This window comes from Macaca nemestrina, chromosome 10, assembly GCF_043159975.1.
Source record: "Macaca nemestrina isolate mMacNem1 chromosome 10, mMacNem.hap1, whole genome shotgun sequence".
Taxonomy (NCBI): Eukaryota; Metazoa; Chordata; class Mammalia; order Primates; family Cercopithecidae; genus Macaca; species Macaca nemestrina.
In genome coordinates this window covers 77,858,771-77,868,520 of record NC_092134.1, presented here as the reverse complement: position 1 = coordinate 77,868,520, position 9,750 = coordinate 77,858,771, and the positions used below count along the sequence as shown (strand labels likewise).

The following is a 9,750-nucleotide window of genomic DNA, read 5'->3' as shown; positions in this document are numbered from 1 at the left end:
AGCAATCCTATTTATAATAGCATTAAAAATACTTATGAATAAATTTAACCAAGGAGGAGAAAGATCTGTACACTACAAACTGCAATTAATTGAAATTGAAAAAGGCACAAATAAATGGAAAGATATCCTGTGTTATTAGATAGTAAGAATTAATAGTGCTAAGATGTCCATAGTACCCAAAGTAATCTACAGATTCAATGCAATCTCCATCGACATTCCAACGACATCTTTCACAGAAATAGAAAAAACAATCCTAAAATTTGTATGGAACCAAAAAAGAATTCAAATAGGCAAAAAATAAATTAGCAAAAAGAACAAAGATGGGAAGATTACACTTCCTGATTTCAAACTCTATTACGAAGCTATGGTAATCAAAACAATATAGTACTGGCATCAAAGCAGGCATTTAGACCAATTAAAGAGAATAAGGAACCTAGAAATAAATCCACACATATATATATGGTCAATGAAACTTCCACGAAGCTGCCAAGAATACAGAAAGGAGGAAAACATAGTTTCCTTAATAAATTGTTTAGGAAAAATGAATATCTACATGCAAAAAAATAAAGTTAAATTATTATCTTCCACCATACACAAAAATCAACTCAAAATGTGTTACAGATTTAAACGGTAAGATGTGAAACCATAAAACTCTTAAAAGAACCCATAGGGAAAGGTACCATGACATTGGTCTTGGCAATGAATTTTTAGATACGACATCAATAACACAGGCAACAAAAGCAAAAGTAAACAAGTGGGACTACATCAAACTAAAATGTTTCTGTACAACAAAGGAAACAGTCAACAAAATAAAAAGGCAACCTATAAAATCAGAAAAAAAATATTTGCACATCATATATTTAATAAAGGGTTAATATCTAAAATTTATAAGGAACTAATACACCTCAATAGCAAAAAAAGAAACAAATAACAAAGAGCCCATTTTTGGTGGGAATGTAAATTAGTATAGCCATTTATTAGTATTTCCATTATGGAAAATTATATAGCAATTTCTCAAAAAATAAAAATTGTGAAATGCAGGGATTCAGCTTCAATCTTCTGCATTTGGCTAGCCAGTTTTCCCAGCACCATTTATTGAATAGGGAGTACTCTCCTCATTGCTTGTTTCTGTCAGTCTTGTTGAAGATTAGATTATTATAGGTATGTAGCTTTATTTCTGAGTTTTCTATTGTGTTTCATTGGTCTATGTGTCTGTTTTTGTGCCAGTACCATGCTGTTTTGGTTATGGTAGCCTTGTGTAGTTTGTCGTGTTATGCCTCTGGCTTTGTTCTTTTTGTTTAAAATTGTTTTGGCTATTCAGGCTCTTTTTGGGTTCCATATGAATTTTATAATTGATTTTTCTAATTCTGTGAAGAATGGCATTGGTAAATAAGAATGGTGTTGAATCTGTAAATTGTTTTGGGCAGTATGGCCATTTTAACAATATTGATTTTACTAAGCTTTCAGCATGGAATGTTTTTCCATTTATTTGTGTCATCTCTGATTTCTTTCAGCAGTGTTTGCAGTTCTCCTTGTAGAGATCTTTTGCCTCCTTGGTTAGCTGTATTTCCAGGTATTTAATTTTCTTTGTGGCTATTGTAAATGAGATTGTGTTCTTGATTGACTCTCAGCATGGGTGTTAATGGTGTATAGAAATAAAATGGGGGGGCCGGGCGCGGTGGCTCAAGCCTGTAATCCCAGCACTTTGGGAGGCCGAGATGGGTGGATCACAAGGTCAGGAGATCGAGACCATGCTGGCTAACACGGTGAAACCCCGTCTCTACTAAAAAATACAAAAAATTAGCCAGGCATGGTGGCGGGTGCCTGTAGTCCCAGCTACTTGGGAGGCTGAGGCAAGAGAATGGCATGAACCCGGGAGGCGGAGCTTGCAGTGAGCTGAGATCCAGCCACTGCACTCCAGCCTGGGTGACAGAGCGAGACTCCGTTTCAAAAAAAAAAAAAAAAAGGGAAAGGACATGAACCAACACTTCTCAAAAAAGACATTCATGCAACCAGCAAACATGAAATAATCATCAGAGAAATGCAAAGCAAAACCACAATGAGATACCATCTCACACCAGTCAGAATGGCTATAATTAAAAAGTCGAAAGATAACAGTTGCTAGCAAGGCTGCAGAGAAAGGGGAATGCTTATACACTTTTGGTGGAATGTAAATTAATTCAGCCACTGTGGAAAGTAGTTTGGAGATTTCTCAAAAAACTGAGAACTACCATTTGACCCAGCTGTACCATTACTGATATACATCCAAAGGAAAATAGAGTATTATACCAAAAAGATACATACATGCATATGTTCATTGCTTTGCTATTCACAAAAGCAAAGACAGAGAATCAACTTAGGTGCCCATCATGGGTGGACTGAATAAAGAGAATGTGGGAAGGGAGTGGCCAAGGTGGCCAACTAGAAGCAGCTAGTGTGTGTGGCTCTCATGGAGAGGAACAGAAGGGGCAAGTAAATACAACTCCTTCAACTGAAATATCCTGGTACTCATATCAGGACTAATCAAGAAAACAACTTGTCCCACAGAAAATGAAGAAAAGCAAGACAAGAAAACAGCCCACCTGGGAGCAACATGGAGCCTGGGGAACCCTCTCCTGCCCAGGGAAGCAGTGAATGAATGAGCAACCCCAGGAAATTACTCTTCTCCCACATATATTTGCAACCCTTAGGTCAAGAGATCTCCTTGTGAACCCACTGCACCAGGGCCTTCGGTCTTCAGTCTGACAAACAGAGCTATGTGGAGTCTTAGCAGAGCAGCCACTGAGGCATGGAGGGAGACCCTGGAGCATTAAATATTCAGGCTTTTTGGCAAAAGTAGCTGTAGCTCCAGCAAAGTGGGAGGTTAGGTTCCTGTACATACCCCTAGGAAAGAGGCTGAATCCAGGATACTGAGCAGCAACAGCCCAGGGAGGTACAGACCTGTTACCAGCCCAAAGGCACATGTAGGAAGTGACTGGAGACCCCAGCTGGGAGGTCCTGCCCAGTGAGGAGCAATGGGATTGGGACTTGCTTAAAAAAGCAGTCTGGCCATGTTTTGGTAGAGCAGCTGTATTGTGCTGAGGGTCCACTTCAGGCCCCACTGACCTCAGACACTCTGAGGCCCAAAGGCTGGAAAGGCTAATTCGCCCAAACAGCTGTTCCGTAACAACCTGCAAGGCCCCACTTCCATAACAACTCACAAGATAAGACCCACTGGCTTGCGATTCCAGCCAGCTACCAGGAGTGGCACTGCACCTCCCTAAGACAGCTCCCACAGGGAGAGGCAGGCCACCATCTTTGCTGTTTGAGCACCTTAGCCATTCTAGCTTTCAAGCTTTGGAGGGTCTGAGTTGACATGGGGGAGAAGGGATCCCCCAACACAGCACAGCTGCTCTACCAAAACACAGCCAGACTGCTGCTTTAACCAGGTGTCCACTCCCATTCCTCCTCACTGGGCAGGACTTCCCAACTGGTGCCTCCAGCCACCCCCACCTGAGCTCTTCAGCCAACAAAAATCTGAAATCCCCCCCAGGATGGCACTCTCAAAGGGAGGGGCAGGCTACCATATTTGCTTTTTGAGCGAGTTAGCCTTTCCAGCCTTTGGGCTCAGTGTGTCTGAGGTCAATGGGGCCTGAAGTGGACCCTCCACACAGTACAGCTGCTCTACCAAAACATGGCCAGACTGCTTTTTCAAGCAAGTCCCAATCCCATTCCTCCTCACTGGGCAGGACCTCCCAGCTCGGCTCTCCAGCCACTTCCTTCAGGTGCCTTTGGGCTGGCAACAGGTCTGTACCTCCCTGGGACAAAGCTCTCAGAGGAAGGGATAGGCTGTCATCTTTGCTGTTTCACACCCTTCACTGGTGATACCTCCAGGTTCTGGAAAATCTGAGAACACAAGGAACCGAAGTGGCTCCAAGCATACCACAGCAGCCATATGGAAAAGTGGCCAGACTGTTCCCATATCGCCTCACTAGGAAGGTCCCCCAGGCCTGGACTTCCAGCCACCCCACTACTAGAGCTATTGAGCCAGTACCAACTCAGCAACTCCCTGGACAGAGCCTCCCAGGTCAGCTGAAAGCCTTTCTGCCACTGCCTCTGCAATGAAACTGCCCTTGCCACCCTCAGACTAACAAGGGAGCAAAGACCCTAAGTGCCTTATTCACACATCCAACAAGCTGCAGTCAACTCAAGGAGAGGAGATGAGTCCATCTCCCCCAGGTCCCACACCACCCCCATGGTTCATTACCAGACAGGGAACCCCTTGCTTGGGCCCATAGCACAAATCCTTCATCTTGGGCTGACTGCACTGAGCAATTGCTGACCTGCATCTCTCTGAGATGGAACCCTCAGGAGTCAAGCAAACAAACCCTTGGCCACAACCACTACTAAGATCTCTTCCTCTGCTGCCTCTAAGCTGGGGAAAGAGCATAAACACTGAGATCACTCCAGAGCTGCAGTGGGCAGCCCAGGAGTGCCAAGTTGTGAACTACAGCCAGCACTCAAGGGAGAGAGGAAACCATATGTTAAGTGCACTGAGAGGGAACATGGCTGCAACTCGAGGAAACATAGGGGAGTCACACCCAAGCGGTGAGTCTATCAACTTACCAATAAGCCTAAGTGTCACCTGCTGGATCACACTCCAAAGCTTCAATGCCAAAATACCTCACTAACATACCCCCCTCTGAAACCAGAGACAAGAAGTCAGCTTCAAATAAAGACCCTACACAAGATTTTAGCCTGGTGAAAACATCCAGAAAAGAAGTCTCTTGATTGTACTCAATCTACACTGCAGTTAAAGGAACACCCACACACAGAGATGAGAAAGAACCAATGCAAGTACTCTGGTAACTCAAATAGCTAGAGTGTCATATGTCCTCCAAACGACCACACCAGTTCTCTAACCAGAGTTTCTAACCAGGCCAAACTAGCTGGAATTACAGAAATAGAATTCAGAATATGGATAGGAATAAACATCACTGGGATTCAGGAGGATGGCAAAACCCAATCCAAGAAAATAATAATCACAATAAAGTGATACGGGAGCTGAAGGACAAAATATCTGCTATAAGAAAGAACCTAAGAGGTCTGACAGAGCTGAATAACACAATACAAGAATTTCACAATGCAATCACAAGTATTAACAGCAGAATAAACCAAGCTGAAGAAAGAATCTCAGAACTTGAAGACTGGTTCTCTGAAATAAGATAGTCAGACAAAAATAAAGAAAAAAGCATAAAAAAGAATGAACAAAACCTCCAAGAAGTGTGGAATTACGTAAAGAGGTCAAATCTACAAATCATTGGCATCCCTGAAAGGAAAGGGGAGAAAGTACACAACCTGGAAAATATATTTTAGGATATTGTCCATGAAAACTGTCCATCTTACTGGAGGCCAACAGTCAAACTCAGGAAATACAGAGAACTCCTGCAAGATTCTATGCAAGAAGATCATCCCCAAGATACATAATCATCAGATTTTTTAAAGTAAAACTGAAAGAAAAAATATTAAAGGCATCTATAGAGAAAGGACAGGTCACTTACAAAGAAATCCCCATAAGGCTAACAGTAGAACTCCGAGCTCAAACCCTAAAAGCCAAATAAGAGTGAGGACCTGGGAAACCCTTCCGGATCCACTTCCACCATGTGGAAGCTTTACTTTCACTTTCACTTTAATAAATCCTGCCGCCTCACACTCTGTGGGTCCACCTTTTTCTCTAATTGAGCTGTAACACTCGCCACTGCCATCCACGGCTTCATTCCTTGAAGCCTGTGAGACCATTAACCTTTCAATGGAGAAAATACCTTTGATAGGGGAAGACTTCTCCTCTCATTTCTGGGGGCCCGTCTGGGATTTCTCCAAAGTGGTGAGTAACATCAGACCCCTTTCACTTGCTATTCTGTTCTATCTTCTCTGGCTAGAGGTGGAAAACCCTCATCCCGAACTCCCAGCACTGACCCAGTGGAGATCATGGCACGCGACAAGCCTCTACTCTGCAATCGCCCATGTGTGAGTTCCCTGCCCTTTCTGATCCATGCCTCCTGGGTCCTAACGTCCTCAGAGAAGACTTTCTTGAGGCCCTATCCTCTAGGATATTTCCTACCCATGAGTCTAAGAATCTTTTGGCTAGGAGCCTAAGTCGGGTGTGGTGGCAATCCAAAGACCCTTGCCTATGGTGCCCCCAGGCTTATTCTTATGCAAATGGGTATCAATATACTTATACGGGACCTGTCCCTCATAACCTGTACCCAAGGCATTATCCAGGACATCAAAAGGCAGGTCAGCGGCTGATAGAAGACCCAGGACACTTTTCCTTTTGTTGCCCTCAACTTACTCCAGATTGTAGAGGCTACTTTAATTACCACCTTTCCTGTCTGGGATCAGCGATTAGAACTGTAGAGCTTCTCCACTTGAAGCAGTCAGACGTATGGGCCAAAAACAATATAACAGACAATAGGTCCCCGATTCAAGTCCAAAGGTCAATGAATATTCTTATGAGGGCAAATAGGGGACAGAAAATTTGGGTATGAAAAAAACTGTTGCAACCTTGGTCATCCAATTTGCCACTGCCTACCCTAAAACTGTTGTGCTTCAGTGCCATTTTCAAGGAATTTATCTTGCTGGAACAGCTCCAAGCCCAGAAATATGCTACCTGGTGCCTGGTCTCTGAACTCAAAATACACCCTGAACCTAAGACCCACTCACAGATGCAAAGGCAATTGTGGGCATGCTGGTAAGGAGCCACTAAAATCCAGCAGCCCCAGCCCCCTTTTTTTGTGACTAAAAAAGGGCAGGAAATGAGTCTGGGCAAAACTTCTAAGTCGGTAAGCTCAATTAAATCCAATAAGAAAGGTTCCATGGGTGACTGCGCACCCTGGAAAGAGAAGGACACTAGGACCATAGGGGATACCCTAGGGTTTGTGCTCAGTAGGGGATGACTAGGGCTCCTCCTTTCAAACGGGAGATGTTCCCTCAAAAGCGAAGCCACCCCGAGGTGTATCCTGAATAATTGGGACCAATTTGACCCTCAAACGCTGAAGAAGAAGCGACTTATATTTTTCTGCAGCACCACCTGGCCACAATGTCCTCTTCCCAGAGGACAGACATGGCCATCCAAGGGAAGTATAAACTATAATAGCATCCTACAGCTAGATCTCTTTTGTAAAAGAGAGGGCAAATGGAGTGAAGTGCCATATGTACAGGTTTTTTTCTCACTAAGGGATAACCCACAATTATGTAAAAAGTGTAATTTACATCATACCGGGGGTCCTCAAAGCGTACCGCCATACCCAGGTCTCCCCACAGCTCCCCCTCCCACTAGTAAGGACTATCCTTTGACCCTAACAGCCCGAAAGGAACCAGACAAAAAGATAGTCAAGGAAGCGAAAGGCGCCCATGGCCCTCAATTGTGTCCTCTCCAAGGAGGGGGAGGAGACTTTGGCCCGGCGTGAGTACCTGTCTGTTTTTCCCTCTCAGATTTAAAACAAATCAAACCTGAACTAGGAAAATTCTTAGATAATCCTGATGGATACATAGACGTCTTACAGGGATTGGAACAACCTTTTGACTTAGCGTGGAGAGATATTATGTTGTTATTAGGTCACACATTATCTCCCAGTGAAAAAAGACTGCCTTAGCTGCAGCCCGGGAGTTTGGGGATCTCTGGTACCTAAGCCAGGTAAATGATAAAATGACATCAGAAGAAAGGGAACAATTCCCCATAGGCCAACAGTAGATTCCCAGTGTGGATCCTTATTGGGACCTCGATTTGGAGCGTGGAGACTGGAGTCACAGGCATTTACTGACTTGTATACTAGAGGGATTAAGAAAGACGAGAAAAAAAAAGCCAATGAATTACTCAATGATGTCCACTATAACACAGGGAAAGGAAGAAAACACGATGGCATTTTTAGAGAGGCTAAAGGAGGCATTCAGAAAGCATACCTCCTTGTCACCTGACTCTATTAAAGACCAACTAATCTTAAAGAATCTTACTCAGTCAGATGCAGACATTTAAAAAAAAACTTCAGAAGTCTGCCCTCAGCCCCAATCAAAATTTGAAAACTCTACTGAATTTGGCAACTTTGGTGTTTTATAATGGGGATAAGGAGGAGCAGGCTGAATGAAACAGATGAGACAAAAAAGGGCCACCGCCTTAGTCATGGCCCTCAGGCAGATGAACTTCCATGGCTCTAAAAGAAAGAAGGGCAGCTACTTCTTGACTCTGCGAGGCCCAGGTGGCTCTGCAGCAGCCTCTGCCACCCTGTGACCTGCGGGTATTGGGACATCCCTAGCTGACACCAGGTCACCCGGGAAGCCGAGGAATGGACTCCGTGGCATTTGAGGATGTGGCTGTGAACTTTACCCAGGAGGAATGGGCTTTGCTAGATTCTTCTCAGAAGAATATCTACAGAGAAATGATGCAGGAAACCTGCAGGAACCTGGCTTCTGTAGAAATCATATGGTACAGAGACTATGTGAAAGCAAAGAAGGTAGTCAGTATGGACAAGTTGTCAGCCAAATTCCAAATCTTGATCTGAATGAGAACATTTCTACTGGATTAAAACAATGGGAATGCAGTATTTGTGGAAAAGTCTTTGTATGTCATTCCCTCCTTAATAGGCACATCCTAGCTCACTCAGGATACAAACCATATGGAGAGAAGCAATATAAATGTGAACAGTGTGGGAAATTCTTCATTTCTGTTCCAGGTGCTAGAAGACACATGATAATGCACAGTGGAAATCCAGCTTATAAATGTACAATATGTGGGAAAGTTTTTTATTTTCTCAATTCAGTTGAAAGACATCAGAGAACTCACACAGTAGAAAAACCCTATAAATGTAAACAATTTGGTAAAGTGTTCACTGTTTCAGGTTCTTGTCTAACACATGAACAAACTCACACTGGAGAGAAACCCTACAAATGTAAGGAATGTGGGAAAACATTCAGATTTTCTTGTTCTTTTAAGACGCATGAAAGGACTTACACTGGAGAAAGACCCTATAAATGTACCAAATGTGATAAAGCCTTCAACTCTTCCACTTCCCTTCGTTACCATGGAAGCATTCATACTGGAGAGAGACCCTATGAATGTAAACAATGTGGCAAAGCCTTTAGTCGTTTGAGTCCCCTTTGTAACCACAGAAGTACTCATACTGGAGAGAAACCCCATCAATGTAAACAATGTGACCAAGCCTTCAGTCACCTCAGTTCCCTTCACCTCCACGAAAGAATTCATACTGGAGAAAAACCCTATGAATGTAAGAGATGCAGTAAAACCTACACTCGTTCCAGTCACCTTACTCGCCATGAAAGAAGTCATGATATAGAGGCTGGGTGTGGTGACTCAGCCTGTGGTCCCAGCACTTTGGGAGGCCAAGGTGTGTGTATTGCTTGAGCCCAGGAGTTCATAGCCAGCCTGGATTAAAACAATGTGAAACAACCTGGGCAACATGGTGAAACCCTGTCTCTACAAAAAATAAAATAATGCTGGGTGCGGTGGCTCACACTGGCTGCTCAGGAGGCTGAGGCAGGAGAATGGCATGAACCCAGGAGGCAGAGCTTGCGGTGAGCCGAGATCGCACCACCGCACTCCAGCCTGGGCAACAGAGCGAGACTCTGTCTCAAAAAAAATAAATAAATAAAAAATAATTAGCTGGGCATGGTGGCACATTTCAGTTGTCTTAGTTCTTTTTCAAGGACATAAAAAGCCATGGGGGGTTGGGAGGAAGCCCTGTGCATGCGGATCAC

General features: G+C 43.8%; 1 pseudogene; it reads left to right on the top strand.

Annotated features, from left to right (window-relative positions):
- The first annotated feature begins 8,245 nt into the window (after nucleotides 1-8,245).
- Nucleotides 8,246-9,460, top strand: LOC105474187 (zinc finger protein 669 pseudogene; annotated as a pseudogene).
- Nucleotides 9,461-9,750: the final 290 nt, after the last annotated feature.